At 40.4% G+C, this 16945-nt stretch overlaps 1 long non-coding RNA gene across 2 annotated transcripts in view; it reads right to left on the bottom strand.

Annotated features, from left to right (window-relative positions):
- Window positions 1-8099: 8099 nt before the first annotated feature.
- Window positions 8100-16945, bottom strand: part of LOC128852578 (uncharacterized) — a 45584-nt gene continuing 36738 nt past the window's right edge. For both annotated transcript variants that reach the window (XR_008450544.1, XR_008450543.1), the window contains 4 exons: window positions 14420-14506; window positions 11729-11801; window positions 9414-10996; window positions 8100-8187 (listed from right to left, as the gene is read on the bottom strand). This is a non-coding gene — a long non-coding RNA (uncharacterized LOC128852578). The remainder of the gene's footprint in view (window positions 8188-9413; window positions 10997-11728; window positions 11802-14419; window positions 14507-16945) is intronic.

A 16945-nucleotide genomic window follows, 5' to 3' on the forward strand; every position in this document is an offset into this window, starting at 1 on the left:
AACTGAAGGAATAAAAATGACTTTTACATCAGAACAAAATGTGTTCCTCCACACCCATCATCAGGATCTCATACATTTCCTTACTGGCTATTCAGGGAGTTCAGGTTTCAGAGTTCAAAGTCTGTTTAACTGTTAAGTTGAGTAGGATTTCCTGACTCATTATGCATCCTTTGGTTCATTAACATGCCCAAGTAAACTTCACCACTGCTCCTTTGAAGGAAAGCGCTCATCAGGATGTATCCCTTTTATCACCTAGACCTGACTGCAGGACTCCGCTTCCTGCACTGCATCACGCAGCTTTACCTTTTACTTATTTTTCAGCCTGAGATTCCTAACTTTACAGAAAGACTGAGCTATTGGCACGAATTGCACCCATCTATCCAAGCAGAACGAGCTTCTCAAACTAAAATAGAACTAGAGTGGACTGAAGAGGCTGAAGAAGGCATTCATCTACCCTTCGCCCTGAAGTAGAGCCACCCAAATAATAACAGTGAAATCCGGAGGAATATCAACTGTCTTGTGGAGAATGAGAAACAAAGCGCCTGGAAAACCATCCTCCGGATTGAACTCTTCCTGCTTCAGAGCCATCCTCGGGTGCTTCAGCTCAACAGCTATAGAGAGTGCTGAAGCACTCAGAGCAGTAGGGCAGGAAGCTGGGCACAGGCAGTAGTGCAGGAATAATGTTTTCATGATTATATACGTAATAATTCGAGCTTGATTTGCATATTTTGATTTTGCTATTCGGTAAAGTTGGGTCCCTGAGGCACTTTGTTAGGTCAGTTGGGGAGCACTGGGAAGTGGCAGGTGAGAAGCAGTAGGGAGAGCAGGTGAGAAACCTGCCCAAAAGTGGAAATAAACTGTTCCTGTTTAGGGAAAAAATGTTAAAAAAAGGAAAGAGGAAGAAAAAAAAGAGAAAAAAAAAGGAAAGGAAAAAAAAAGGAAAGCGAAAAAAAAGAAAGAAGAAAAATAAAAACAGCTTTGGATGGGAAAACGGTTTCCACAGCCAAGAATTATTTAAGTTGGCTAATACAACATGGCCAGTTGATCCTTTGCCTTTCATCTTCCCACTTGCCTGCTTCCATCCTCCTTGGGACCATCTGAAGAAAGGGAAGGAGCACACAGATGTTCTTGGCCTGTGCTGGTTGGAGATCAGGGGTATGCCTGAGCTTCTTGTTTCTCTTCAGAGACACCCAGCTGGGAATCTTGACTCACAGCTGGGTCACAAGGATCTTGCCATCAACCTGGGAAGATGATCAATTCTCAAAACATTTGCTACTGCAAAAGTAAGGAAAAAAAATGTAAAAAAAAAAAAAAAAAAAAAGAGAGAGAACACTAGTATACATGAAAGGAAGGAAAATTTATTCATCCTCTCTGCAACTTCTGTTGGGTTTTGTTCCCCTTGGAGAGAGAGGCTTATTAAGAGGGTAAGGAGATGGTTATCTTCTCCCTTTAGCTCCTCCAGCTCCCAGCAACAGGCCAGGTGCTCGCTATTGCTCATCCGTGCCCACCTGAAGCTTATACTCAGTAAAGTTTAACTCTTTTACTTAATGATTTCCAGACAAGACCAGGATCCCATCCAGCAAAAATTATCCCAAAGGCTTATGTAGGGGTGACCATGATGGACCCTATATAGGAACCTGGTGGTGCAGTAGCCCAGGGACACTGGAGGTTTAGGATAAAGGTACAGTAGGTGTTACGATGGCATCAGTACTTGTTGGCCTGCTGGTTCCACTGCTTTCAGCAGCCCAGGAACTCTTAAAGCTGTTTTATAATGGTGGAGGAAAATCATATAAGTTTAGATGTTGCTTATTCATGCATAGTGCAAGATAAAGCCGGACAGTAGGTACTGGTGTTATTCAACCTATCAGAGCTTTGTCCTCACAGTGAAATTGGGAGCTCAGCACGTCCTGCTTCACAAGTGCCAGTACTTAAGGGAAAAGCAATGTGTTTAGTTATGGTGATAGTAAAACTATAGGTCATTCATTAAGAGAAGGCTTTCTGATGGGGGGGCACAATGCGAGGAAGAACGTCCACAGAATCATGAGTAGCTGGGATCAAGGAAAAAACATAATTACCTAGAAAACACCAAAGGACCACAAGTCAATAAACTCCTTTTTTTTTTTGCCAGCAAGGGCTGCACAGACTGGCTGTATCAAGTGCAAGCTGGAGCTGCCATGATACAAGGAATAAGAGATTAAAAGCAAAGCGAGGACAAGTTGCAGTGTCGTGGGGACCATAAAGAAGGAAGGAGAAAGTACAAAAATGGACTGGGATGGAGAGAAGTTCCCAGGAAAGGGCAGGAGATGACAAAGAAAAATGAGGACGAGAGTGTTATCTCTTCATGTCTAAAGGATGCTTTTATTTCAGTTCTTCACAGGACAGTAAGTGAATGGCGCTGTAGCAAAACTTACTGCATGGCTGATGTTAATGACTGACTTAGCATAATACAGCCCCTCTTCTTTTTTTTCTCCACCTGTCCTCTCTAACCATTGTCATGTGAAGCATCACCCCAGCCTGAACACATCGTACCATTCCCCTTTCCCTCTCTCTGCAGCTCACATGCCCTTCATTCTCACTACATTTAAAAGCACCACATAATTCATTTTTTGTAGGCACTCTTTTACTCTGCTGTATTCACCCCAGAGAAGGAGAAATATTTTAACGTCATTTTTTCTGGCAATGTTCATTCTCGTACCCTTTTCCTCTTGCAGTGACAGTCAGGCTTCCTCTGATCCATTCAGAAACATAAAATAAATGATATCACGTGACTGGTACTGGCATATTTCCTCTTATTGATATGTTTCCTTTCTTGCGGTGTTTTTCCTCGGGACCTCTTTTTGCATGGGCTGCTATCAGCAGGTTAAATTCAGGAACAGAAACATAGTTAAACCACCAGACCTTAAAATTAGCAGTCTTTCATAGGAGCGCAGAAACAAACTGCTCATCTCAGTTCCTTCCGCCGCACCTGAAGTCAAGCACATGAGTCCAAAACCCATCCACAATCTCAAGTCCTCAAAGCTGGTGAGAAGAATATGATTTCTTTGTTTGAAGGACTGAGATATTTTAGATTATTTGTTAATTTATTTTGATACGTTTGAAGACGGAGGCTCTTCTTGGGATATCACTCATGGCTGTAATTCATTACCTGGTTTGCTTTATGCAGAGTTTTTCTTTTAACGGGTAGTAATAAGAAAGAACTGGAAGTAAGCTCAGAGATCTAACTGTTGGATCAGAGTGTCCCTGGCACATTTGTAGAACAAATTCATATGTCGGCTTCCACAAAGCACTGGTAGTGTCTAAGCTTGCCAGCTCTTCTGTTCTACTGCAAATGAAACAAAATTTGAACTGTAAATCCAGCCTCTACAGCCTGTTCCAAGACTGAAATTTAAGTGTACAGACCAGAGGCCACCACTCTGATGTTGGTTCTGGTTAGTCAAAAGCTTAAATGGCCTCGTTTTTCAGATGTGGATTGGATACTCTTGAAACCTTGCAATAAATATATATTCTTTTGAAGAAAAATCTTTTCGACGTGCCAGAGATGTTTTGAGATGTATGATCGCTTGTGGTTTCCATAATTTAAAACACCTTCTGGATCAGGTAATCTCAACAGACTGGCACACCCACCTGGGCCAAAATTTCCTGCTCTATGTGTATATATATTGCATAAAACGGAAGAGCGAAACTGTTCACAACAGATTTGCTTAGCTGGCCCCACATTAATTGCTGCTGTGCCTACAGAAATTTCACCAGAAACAGTTTTAACACTAGTTTTCTTTTAATCAAGCTCCTAATTTGCATCTTGATTTCAACTTTTGACTAATTTGAAAAGGCTACCCTGTCCCTGGAGGGTTGATATGGATGATATTTAACAGGGTATGATAAATAATAGTTTTAAAACTCAGATAAACACTGTCTCTGAGTGTTTTTTCCTGAAAAGTTTTACTACATTTATGACAATTTAAATATGCCTCTTGAGAGCTAAACCATGAAGATAAAGAATATAACAGGACCAGACAGGAGAGCGCTTGCTTTCTGAACACGAAGGCATTTTAAAAGAAGACAAAGCCTGACATTTACCCCATTTTTCAATGACCAAAAATACACAAATAAATTACTAATTAGGCTTATTAGAGACTCATGCTGCTTTTTCACATACCTACAGCAAAAATGTATCACTTTAATGTATAAAAAACAGGTGAAAACATATTTGAATTCTGTATAAAATAATGAGCTGTATTTTCATTTGAGATGTGTCAAAATAAAACACTACTGGGAGAAAGTGTGTCTTACTGAATCCGTTATAATAGGCAACACAACCAGCAATGTGTGAAACCAGAGAAATTCAAAGCTGCATACTGGGAATCACCTTTAAAAGGTGGCAAAAGTGGGTTATCTTTTAATTCTTTCTGCCTCCTTCTGCTAGGATAGGTCAGAGAGAAGAGTGTCCTCAAAAAGAATTTGGGTTCCGTGGGGGGAACAGTTGGTCTATGTCAGATATTGATATTTTGGATAATCATAATCATAGAATAATAGAATAATCATAGAATCAGAATCATAGAATCATAGAATCACCAGGTTGGAAAGGACCCACTGGATCATCGAGTCCAACCATTCCCAACAGTCCCTTAAACCATGTCCATGAGCACCTCATCCACCCATTCCTTAAACCCCTCCAGGGAAGGCGACTCGACCCCCTCCCTGGGCAGCTGTTCCAGTGCCCACCAGAATGTACCAACCCAGAGTGGAGTTGCCTGGGTTTTGGGCTGAGCACATGCAGGCAGATCATGAAACCAGTCTGATACGATCGACTGTGTTTTGGGGTTTGTTTTTTTTTTTAGCTTATTACTAACTTCACTGATTTTGCAATCAAAGAAAAAGGGTTTCTTGTGCATGAACATTTCAACCAAGAATCAATGAAACACAGCCATGGCTAATTTCTCTGCCCATGGCAGATGCATGACCACCGAATGCCCCAGAAAGCAAATGTCACAATTTACAGAACGAAGCAGAGGTGGGTGCAAAAGTGAACTTCAAAAAGGAGCTGTATCTCTACTGCTTTCCTACAGGAGGGACGTCAGTTCCTTGTTCCTTGGGAAAGCATCAGTCAAAGTTCCTTCTTCTCTCAAACTTCTCTCAAACTTCTCTCAAACTTTATATTTGTATTTACAGCAAATGTTTTGGATTTTGCTGTGACTCTTCACACATCTGTAGCAGCGCTATCTTTAACTCACATCGCACCTGTACTGTAGGTAATAACTGTACCTGCAAAACAGCTGAATATTTACAGAGTACTTATCCCTGCAATAGCTATCAGATAAACTCGCACTAAATCAGCATTCATCCAGGCTCAAAACAAGTTCCCTTGGGAGGACTAAAGCTTTATTTTACGCACTTTGACCCTCCAATGCAAGTTGTATTTACTTGTGTTCTAGCTCTGAGTTCTCAGGTCTCACTTTAAACAGTTGCAATAATCAAACTGATATCAACTAAGAGATCAAAGGACAAATATTTTCCTTCAGTGTGCAGCATCCCTTCTTTTCCCATCTTGGCTCACCTTTCATCCCTTTCCCGGGTACTCAGGTGTGCCTGTGCCTCGCTGTAGGGTCTCAAGCAGACACCTCCTGACCCCCCTGTGCTGCTGTCCCCCCGCCACTGCCCCACTGCCTCGTGGCACTTTACACACGTGGCTTCCTTGGCAGCTCAGTACATCTACATAACTCATTAGCGATGTTCTTCTCCCCATTGTAACTCTCTCCAAACTCAGATGGGTGACAGATGCTTTTTCTCCCCCACCTCATTTTGTCAGCAAGATATAAATAAGTGATTTCAATGAGTCTCTCTTTAGTACCCAACCGGATAGCCCTGCCTGATATTTGTAGTCTAAATAATCGCCATATGTGGCAGTGGAATACAAATTTGTGGGGTTTTTTGGTTTCGTTTTTTTCAAAATAGAAGTTAATCCAGCTTTGAGCTGGATTAATTCCCAATGAGGCTTGGGGTGAGACAGCTGTTTCTATTCTTTTGCCCAGGAATATTGCCCTCAAAAATCCACCTGTACCGGTCAGCATCCTTGATATACGCAAGTTGTGCTCATTTTCGAAGCCTCGTTCACGTTCAGGGGTTGTATTGAACTAGTGTCTGCTGCTCCGAAAAGACGAAAAATATAGTATTTGGAAATGTTTTGTGGACTATTTTGCCATGGAATAAGGACGAGTTTGAAGCTCCCATCTTCATTTGGAGAGATGGGAAGGAAGAGTATTTGCAAAGGAGACATTTGACAGGAAAATCAGTATTAGGCTGTAGGGCAGCGGTGGAGCCAGATAAATCCTTTGCTGGCTTTTAAGGCTGAAACCTCACAGAAATAGTTTTAAGGAAACAAGCCCTGAATTACTTATTTACCCTGTGCCACACGACAAGAAAAAAAGACAAAAAAAAAGCAGGAAAGAAGAGACTGAATCAAATATTATTCCTTACAACTAACTTGCACTTTTCAACCTGCTCATCCTAAAAATAAAAGATGACTGCTTTTCCTAGTTTATGCATCCTTCCTTATTATTCCTTGGCCTGAGTTCCTCAAAAAAACTAAATCCACAGCCAAGATAATTACGTAGAGACCCTGTTTGGCTGTCAGGTGCGGGAAGTGTATGATACCCAATAAGCAGAGTTCAGCAGAGTAGTCAGGGAATACTGCTTCTAAATTAAGGCTAAAAATCATACCTGAGGTTTGAAGGTAACAGCAGTTGCTTGGCGAGGTTTAAATCTCTGTCTCTGCTGCTCTGTTTTCTCAAACAGATTATGTAAGCAAGTCAACTCACAGTTAAAATGTGTCTCAATTTGTGTTTGTTCTGCTTTTTTATTGCCACGTTTGAAAATTAATAATTCAATGTTCTAATATTAGCTGTCATCTTAGCTGTGATAAAATTAATAATTCATCAAACTGATATCAAACAAATGGCACCTTTTTATGCTGGATGAGAAATATACTTCGCTACATTTACGGAGCTAAATTTGGTGAGATTCTCCACTTTATTTCAAATGAAATCATATTTTACCAATTAGTGTATCATTTTATCATAGTCATTCTCTTTAAAATTATCTGTAAGGAAGGCTTTGCATAGCAGCATAAGTTTTATTTTTTACTAGTGTGTTTTTTTCCCAGATGAGCCATCAGACAAGAACAATGTTTTCTGAGGGAAAGCATCCACCATACCTGCAGCGCTCTGGTCAAAATCCAGTTTGCATAATTATATTCAGCCTGTCTGAACTCTTCCTGGACTTTCATTTGGAGAAGGTATTCTACACTCCTCGCCCTGAGTTGTTGTGTAGTGTTGGAAGCGCTGTTAATCAGGTGCTGTGCTCCGCTCAGCAGGAGTTGGCTGGGCTCCAGAAGTAGGTGAAGCGATTTCCGAGCGCGGAAAGCAGCTTGTGCTAAATTTGCAAAGCGTTTGGAGATCCTTTGGGGTGAGAAGTGCTATGTAAATGTAAGGTCACCGGCGTTATCTGGGGTGCAAATGCATCCAGTGCCATGCTTAGAAGCTTAGAAGAAAGGAAAAAAAAAAAACTGACCAAAAAAAAAAGAAAAAGAAGGGGAGGGAAAAAGAAAAGAGAGGAAAAAAAAAGGAAAACAGAAGTAGAAATTAAAAAAAAAAAAAAAAGAAAGGTCTTTTGAAGTTATTTCACTTATATCCTGACACATGCTTGAAATTAATTTCACCGGAGCATGTTTCTTCCCCAAAGGGTAGATTCATAGCTTAAAGGATGTTCAGGAAAGCATCCTCCAAAGAGGAAGCGCATCAGAAAGATGGAGAAGGGGACAGCTTGTGCCTGGCCCCAGCCAGGTGAGCAGATCAGCGTGTAGCACAGAGCCTCTCCTCTGCATGGCGCCTGCCCCAGCGGGGGCAGCTGTAGGCCTGTAGGTACAAGAACAAGGGGGACAATTGGGAAATAAGTGTTCATACCTCCACCTTGCAACGTGCAGCATTGGATGTGTCCAGTTTCATGAGTCTCCTGCAGCGATGATTGCTTTCTCTGTCCTCACTCATGCTCTGCTCTGGTATTACAACTTCAAAAGTGGCCTGAGCCCATGAAGCTGAGCTGTAATGACCAGGCGATGCACTCAGAACCGGCCAGCCTTGTCTTGGTGTTGCTGGGCACCAGAAGACCATCCAGCAGCTCTTCATAGCCAACCTATGGGCAGAAGGGCAGTTTTGATGTGACAAGCGTGCAACCAAACAAGAGATATGGTGACACATGGAAATGACAAACAGTGTTTTCCAGTTGTAGGAACTCTGCCAGGCTACAACGGGAACAACTGCAAACCTGCTACAGCATTTGAGAACCAGGGTGTGATAACGTGCACCACTGCTGCATCCCACTTGCTGCAAATAAAAAACTTCTGAGCCCTCTTTTTTAGAAGCTGGTGCCATATCTTCCTGCAAGTCCACCTCCACATTCTCCACGTTCACGTACTTCCACTTATTCTTCATCTTTGCTTTACAATATTACATATATCACATTACCCATTTGCCTTAGTCCCATACAGTCTCTATAACTGACCTTTCTCCTCCCGATAACATAACTGAGCTTCCACGATGAACTTCTTCTCACTACATTTTCTTCTCTTTTTCTTTTGCTGCTTCTCAGCTATTATATGAAAACCCGATTGGGTGACAGAAGGATCATGATCACCGTTATTTAAGCGTCCTTAAAGGGACAGGCTTCCTAATGGAAATTGAATCCAAAAGGTTGGATTCCATGGGGAAATTTCAAATTGACAAATTTTCTGAATGGATCTCTCCTAACCTTGCTGCATATAATATATGCATTTATTGAGCTTAATTTTTGGTTAGTATCAAAATGTATTGATCTGCAAGATAAATATTGACTTGACCTCGCTTTTTCTCAGTCTATATTTACTTCTTGAGTCAATAAGTCTAGAAACTGATCTGACAGGAGTCAATAATGGTTTAAAAATTCTCAAAATAGCAGCTTTGCTCTAAGGTTGCAATTCTTTATTTTAAAGTTACTGCCTTAAATATATAAAATGCTCAGGAGAACTTAACACTTTACTGCACAAAGCCATTAGGGAAACACACAAATGCCAGGAGACCTCAATGCAACTTCAGGCCAACAGTGCCCTTTCAGCACTGGCCAAGCTATATTGTAAATATTTTAACTACAGTCCATCTTTTGCCCCGTGTATCCTAAAAAAATTTGAGCTTATCTCCAGAGGTTATGCCTGCATATCCCTGATTGGATTTGTCAGGGCTAAATTGTCTTCAGCCTTGGGAAATCGCAAAGCTTGCTACTGGGTAAAGGTTGTCATCATGACAGCGCCCTTCTTGCTTAAATTTCTCTGCTTAGTGAGGTAGTAATTAACCCAGTAAGATTTTTAGTGTCGAATGTGAACACACCCTTTCCCTTTCCTCCCATGTAGTAGACAAGTCTCCATAGGACAGCAAAGCCTTCATCCTTTTTCTTTCCTCATGATGGCTTTATAGTCTTCACTGTTTGGAAGCTCGCTTTCTAATTCTTGGAGTTCCTCATGGATTACGTGCCTCGGGAGATACTTTGATAACTCTGGTTGCCTGAGCACAGAGCTGTTGGAAGACGTGAGAATATACTGTAAAATGATGTAAGGAAAACACAGTCACTGTCAAGTATTGCCTTGTTCCCTAGAGACTGGACACCTGCCCATGAAATACAGGCAAAACAATGGAAATGAAGAGAACACAGACAAGAAAAAGACACAGAAGATTGTCCCAATATCGCTTTTTAGGATGAAAATGTCAAATATTCATTTTCTCTCACTGCTAAAAGGAAACAAAAGGTGTGTCAGGTATTTTTAAGTGTTGTTGGAGTGAGGAGAAAAAGTGATCTGTCCATATTTCTTTTCCCCAATAAAACATCCAAAATTCGGTATCAGTAACGTGAGTTCATATTTTTGTCATTTGAGTTTGTTTTGGTTTTTTTTTTCAGTTTGGTTTGGTTAAGGCTTTTGGGTTGGTTTTTTTTTTTAAGATAAGTGGCTTCTTTAGAAGATTGTTTACAGGAAGATAGGTTCATATTAAAATATTCTTATGCTGATACTCATTTATCTGCATATTTTAAGAGTGGGTGAAGCATGAAGCGAAGCATGTAATATACTTAAGATCACATACGTACAATTAAATGTAAAGAAAAACAATTACTTTTCATTCTTGCTGTGTTAATATTACACAGGAAGGACTGCCAGTAGCTGAAAAACAGTTTTCTAAACTGAAGGGGGAAAAGGAAGATGAAAATCTCCTGTATTCCTATTTCCATGTATGCAAAAACCCATGTGAAAGTGAGCAAAGCAAAAATCCTTAAGCCAGAGAAAGAAACAGCAACTCTAGAATACTTAACAAGCCAGGAATCATTGCACAAATAACGGGAACTCAAATGAAGGTTTCTCTCCATCATCCATCCCCAAGCCGTTCCATCCCACTATTCGCTTTAATTAAACACAGAGATTCACAGCTCCGGTAAGTTCCCTCATCCTTGGGCAGAAGCTTCAATCTTGGGCCGTGCAAATAGTTAATAGACTCAGCTACGGAGTGAGTCCAACTGGAAAGACAGGAAGGGAAAAGAAAGAGGTAGGGCAAGGCACAGCCGCTGCCGAGAGCGGGGAAAAGAAGGGATTGCACTGGGTGTCCTCCTTCCCGTGAGCCTGCCCTCGCTGCTGCTTCTCTTGGGCAATCCTCTTGCAGAAGAGGAACGCTCTTGTGCAGTTTCTAGCTAAGATGAGGAGTTCTTTCCTAGAAAAAAAAAAAACCAAAATATTTCCTGATATGAACAGGCAAATTTCTATGAAAAGGAAGATCTCCTGATTTCAGGAATCTGCAGTCTCCTTATGCAAAAATCACTTTGCTGAAAACTTTCCAACCAGTCTCTGTGATTTTAATTAAATAGCAAAGATCGTGTGTTGAAATTCGTAGTCTCCATCTCCATTTACTTGTGGGTGTTGAAAAATAACCTAAAAAAGAAAAAAAAAAAAAAGAAGTTTACACTTTACTCAGCGACTTGAATGGATTTCAACTCATTTTGTAGCTGGGAGGAATGCTCGCAAGGACAGAGATTTTCTTGACTGAGATCATCAGAGCTGAGAGCTGAAGCAATTGTGCAACTGAGAAAAGTATTCAGGCTTATTTCACAAGAATTATTTACTCTTTAAACTATTAATTCACACCTATGAGTAGGAGTAAAAAAAAGGTTCAGCGAAGCTCTCTGTCTCCCCTGATATCTTCGAGACGATTATGTGAACAGAGGCCTGAGTTTCTCCAGCGGCCAAAGGCAGGAGAGCGCTCGTCTGAGGTCTTTTAATTCAATAGGCCCTCGAATTGTGCCTTTGCATCCTCATAGCCTGATACTTGCAGACGGGAGAGACTGATTTTCATTTTCTGTGCTCTAACTTTCTAATAAACAATAAGCAGATCGCAGCCTCCCTCTTTTGTGCCTGTGAAAATAACCATTTTTTATTATTATTTTTTTTTTAAATATTACAAAAAGGGACAATATGCTAAAAATATGCAGCGAACAAATATCATCTGTACAAACTGGAAGAGAACCTTCATAAATTAACCTTATTAGTGCATTACTGTAAGCGAATGCCAAAAAAGCTCCTAATTTGCATTAAGATAGATTTTTCAGGTTGGCTGCATGATTTAATTAAAGAAAAGATTAAGAATCATTAAACAAGCTGCTCTACCTTGCAATAACAGAATTCATATCTGATTCAGGTTAACGAAAACACAGATGGTGATTCAGTAACTGTTGAGTTGCTGTAACAGAATGAAAATGATCCCATTAGTTCTCTGGAAATGTGAGGGAATTTGAAAATTAGCATGCAGATACATTGTATGGTGCTAGACAGCTTGGTCTGCTTGGATCATCACTGATTACTCTTTGTTTGGGTTGGCAACACTGAACTTAATAAATGAAAAAATGTTCCAGTATACCACAGTTGGAAACTGTTCAAGGTTGAAATAGGTGTGCAGACTTTCAAGAAGAGAGAGTTAAGTAAACAAATGTCAATCAATTTGGGGCTGGCAATGTTTTTTTCTTCCAGAATGTCTGTTCTTGAGAAGCAAGTGTCATCAAAATTGAAATCCTTTGCTTGATACATATGTTCATGTGGTATTTATTATTACAAAGGTATTTTAAATGCATATCGTTCCTTTTTACAAAAGAAACTCTACAGTGTATTGATGCTAAAAGTGGAGAGCTGCTCCTAGGAAAATGGATCAGGTTATGTTATTGACAAAGAAATCAAACTCGCTGCAAAAAATAAAAGGTTATAGCAGATTGAGATGTAGAATATAGGTAAAGCCCTTTCTAAATATTTCAGTGAATTGAATAAGGCACAGAAATGATCACTGTCACCCCGTCCGGGAAAGCAGAACCTAGGCAAGTGTAGTAGTAATTTCGTTTAACATATGACATTTTCAAGGCTCTCTCACAGAGATAACTGAGTTCTGCATTTTATAATACCTCAATCACAGCCACCTTATGGCTCTAAGAAGGCCATTTTTAGGATGGATCTTGCTCAGAACAGTGCACATGCTAAGATCAACACCAAGTTTTCCAACGTATGCAGTGATTCATTTTGTTGCGTTAACAGTTAGGCAGCAGAACAGGAGGGTGTTTTCTCGTTCTGAAAGGTTATTTTCCCTTTTCTTTTTGATTTCTTAATTTTATTGCAAGTGACTTCAAGGCCATAAGGTTGTGCATAGGGTGTTACAACAAAAAGGAGGTTGTAACACTGCGACTTTTAGGTTAAAATGTTCTTTGCTTATCACGTGTTAAGATCTTTCAGAAATGATGTAATGCACCAGGGACTATGGTGCTACATTTGCAAACCACCTTTTTTTTAATCATTAATTGACATCATATAATAATGTCCAGCTCACTACTCCCAAAGTGACAGTAATTAATCTTGTTAAAAAAAAGAGACATTTTTAGCTTTTAGCACAGAAAGGTCATAAACAGGTTGTCTTAGGTTTGACTGGATTTTAACTATCTGATCAAACTTTCTTTTAACATTTCTTACATATTACCTTATGGTTTTTAACACTTACATATTTAAAAATTGTGTGTAACAGAGATAGCCTCAGCACCTTGGCAACGTTTAAAAGCACACATGTTATTACAAACAAGTGTGTCTTAGTTACAAATGAAACCTTTGCTGTTCTTCCATGACAAGCACTTTTTTATGGCTTTAGAAACTGTTTGGTACATGATGAGTGATGGTACTGAAAAACATTGATTTTCTCTTTTTTTTTCTTCTTCTCTCATTTCTGAGCCATGGTATGTTCTCAAAGAAGGTAAAGGACAGAGGAAAATATCATGAAATGTTTTCTCAGTACTCCAGTTTGTCATACGCTGGCTAAGAGTCCTGTCTTTGTACCGATCATACTTCTCACAGTTTTCATATAGTTGTAACTCCGTCTCCCTCCTTGGCTCTTCAAGCTAGAACGTAAAGGACCATGAATTGCTCACAGAGTCTTCCCTGTAAAATTGTACAACTGAGGAAGAGGTTAGGGGTTTTAGAGTTTTAGTTGGAAAGGACTGGATTACTGATGAAAGAGGATAGATCAGGCTATTAACTGCCAATTATCAAATTATCATGGGATATTTTGGTATTTGCTGCTGCAAAACTAAGCAGATCTTTTTAATATTCTGCATTTTTTCCATGAAAGCTACAAGGAGGAAAAGAGGGTATTTGGTTCAGTGTTTGATTTATATTTGTGCATTTTTGTTTGGACGAGAACTGTGAGAACCAAGTGGATTTTGGTTCATGGGAGATCTGGCACATCGCTTTTTTGCTTTTGATTCCAGCGGGTTCACATCCCTCGAGTTTCACTTTGACTTTTGAGTTTGAACAAATCTAAAAAACTCAAAACAAACCCCGATGAACCAGCTAACTTTCACATGGTTTCCACCCAAAATTATAAACTTTGCCCCTTCAGAAGTGTCAGGCTGTATGCAAAGACATACACTTTCCAAATACCATTAAATGGAGCTATTTTTAAGTCCAGAAAGGAAGATGACCCAAATTCTTTTGATTTCCCCAGGACGCAGGGCCCAAGCATCCAACTGATCTTCTCAGAAATCTTATTTACCAGAGTGGTTGTTAGTTCTGTGCGTAGGAAAAAATCAGAGCAAGGGTTTGAGTCCTCTCCTGGCATCTTTCTTGAGAAAACATGAATACGTCATTCCTACCTCCACCCTTAAATTCATTTGCACCGGGCATTTCAGCGACGGGTTAAGCACAGCAGACTTTCTGGACATAACAACTCTGACCAGAAGATGCTATTCCACTAAAAGAAAGCTTTCTCACATTCTGTGGGGTCATCTAAAATGAAAGCTTCAGCAAAGACATTTGGATGCTTGACAGGACCTTCTTGTAAACGATGTGTCCTTGGCCGGTTCAAGAATACCTCCCATGTGAATATATCACTGAGAATCAAGCATACGGTTCTGGCCCCTGTTGAAAAAAAAAAAAGAGAAAGAAAGATAATGAAAAGCAGAGAATCCTCTAAACATTCAGGAATAACTTTCACAAATATCACAGGAGAAGATTACATATTCCAAATCAAATACCTCTGAGACCTACTTATTCCAGAAGGCCCCTTTTAAAGAAGTATTATTCGCCATTTTCAATTTATTCTTCTGCTAAATCTTATTTTATCGCCATGCTTTTTTCAGCTGATTGGACTCAGATAAGAGTTACAGTTGCACTCTTTTTTAAATACTGGATTTATATATTTCCTAAAAAAAAACCCACAGAACCATAGAATAGTTTGGGTTACTATTGAACTTTAAGCCCATGCAGTTCCACTCCCCTGCCATGGGCAGGGACACCTCCCACTGCATCAGATGGATCAAAGCCTCACCCAACCTGGCCTTGAACACCTCCAGGAATGGGACATCCACCACTGCTCTGGGCAACCTCTGCCAGTGCCTCCCCAACCTCACAGGAAAATATTTCTTCCTAATTTCTGATCTAAATCCCTTCTCTTTCACCTTAAAACTGCCCATCCTCATCCTGCCCCTGCCCTCCCTGATCAAGAGCCCCTCCTCAGCTTTCCTGTATGTCCTCTTTAAGTACTGGCAGCTGCTCTAAGGTCTCCCCGCAGCCTTCTCTTCTCCAGGCTGAACAGCCCCAACTCTCTCAGCCTGTCCTCATACAGGAGGTGCTCCAGCCCTCGCATCATCTTTGCGGCCTCCTCAGGACTTGCTCCAACAAATCCATGCCTTTCCTGTGCTGTGGACTCCAGAAGTGGACTCAGGACTCCCCGTGGGGTCTCACGAGAATGGGGTAGAAGGGCAGAATCCCCTCCCTCGCCCTGTGGTTCCAACTCTTCTGATGCAGCCCTGTTGGCTTTCTGGGTTAAAAATGATTTAGTACTTTTTACAGTGAAAGTTTGGTACTGACATCAACTAACACCATTCTTGGGTGTAAATAAATAGTGTTGCGTTTACTTTTCTTATAAGGAAATAGAGGTAAAGACCACATTGTAAACATCAGGATCAGGAGCAGCAAACAGGAGTGCTTGGGCACCATCTCTTTCTTGCTCCGTGTCCTTCTATTTTTCCCTTTCTTTTCTCTTTCGCCTCTTCTGGCAGAATTGTCTTGGTATCTTCAGGGTGTTTGGTACTCCTGAGGAAGAAATTAAAGCATCTGGCAGCTCTACCCAGGTTATCACTACACATCTAACACTGGATATGTTGCTGACATTTCACAGGATATTGGAATGTGCTCCGTTATCTCTGTAGAAGCATTTTGTAAACTTGGATGGGATCCAGCTAAGGAGCCAAAAACAACGCTGTGGAAGTTACCTGACCAGTCCTGTCAATAAAAAGTGAGTTATGAACAGCATAAGCTAAAGCCAATAATTCTTACAAATATTCCTGAGGCATCACATAAGTTAAAAATGAAGTAATTTAGGCTAATGAGGACGTTTTAATGGTTTGATGTGAATAAATTAAAAAAAATTAGTTATTAGTCTGAAATATTGTCAGCTTTAATACTTGAGCCAACCTGACTGTCCGTGTGTTTGGGATCTTGGCCACTGACGAACAGCACCTGACTTTACACCATGCACTGAAACAACCTCATGGGTGGATTATGGGAACCCTGAGAAGCACCAGGGAGCAACGAGCGGTGCTACCAGATCAGACCTCAGTTCTCATTCCTGTGACACTCGAAGGAGGCTAAAGAGGCACATTTTCCACAAGTTGTAAACATAACACAGCTTCAAGCAAAAGTGGTGAGAAAATCTTGGAGAGATTTGTTTTTTTCAGGCATCTACTCCATGTCACTGGTGGGAGCTGGGAAAGTAACAGTGTTGTAATAAAATGGACCATAGGCTTTTTACAAAACAGGATGAAATGTTTATATTTGGCTATTATGGTCACGGCCATTAAAAGAAAAAATAAAGTAAGCTAAGAAAAATAAACATATTAATTATGTGTCAAACCACAGAACATCTCTTAGGACAGTGTGATGGGAAGACTCAAACACTAGAGTTAACTTTGCTTCATTTCACTGTATTTCTTAATGAGATTTATTAACCTTTAGGGACGAATGAACCTCAGAAGTACTATTTGGCATTGCAACCTTCTGTATTTCTTCATCTTCCTTAAAGAGAGGATGAAGTCCATCCAGCAAAGAATCTAGGTGGGGGAAATATATTCAAGCCTCGTGTCTTAAATGCACCCCTGTGCTCAGGTGGGTACCAGAAACCAGTGTCCCTGTGTCTAAACTGCGCTGGAAGTTATTTAGTCATGGAAGGACAAGCATTTCCCCCATTTCCTACTCCTACTGAGAGAATTTTAAATTCACTCGGCTCATTCCCCATGATTTCTCTCAGTAGCCCAATAAAAGGGATCATTTTCTGTTTTTCAAAATCAAAATTCAGAG

The sequence above is a fragment of the Cuculus canorus genome, chromosome 6 (genome assembly GCF_017976375.1).
Source record: "Cuculus canorus isolate bCucCan1 chromosome 6, bCucCan1.pri, whole genome shotgun sequence".
Lineage (NCBI taxonomy): Eukaryota > Metazoa > Chordata > Aves > Cuculiformes > Cuculidae > Cuculus > Cuculus canorus.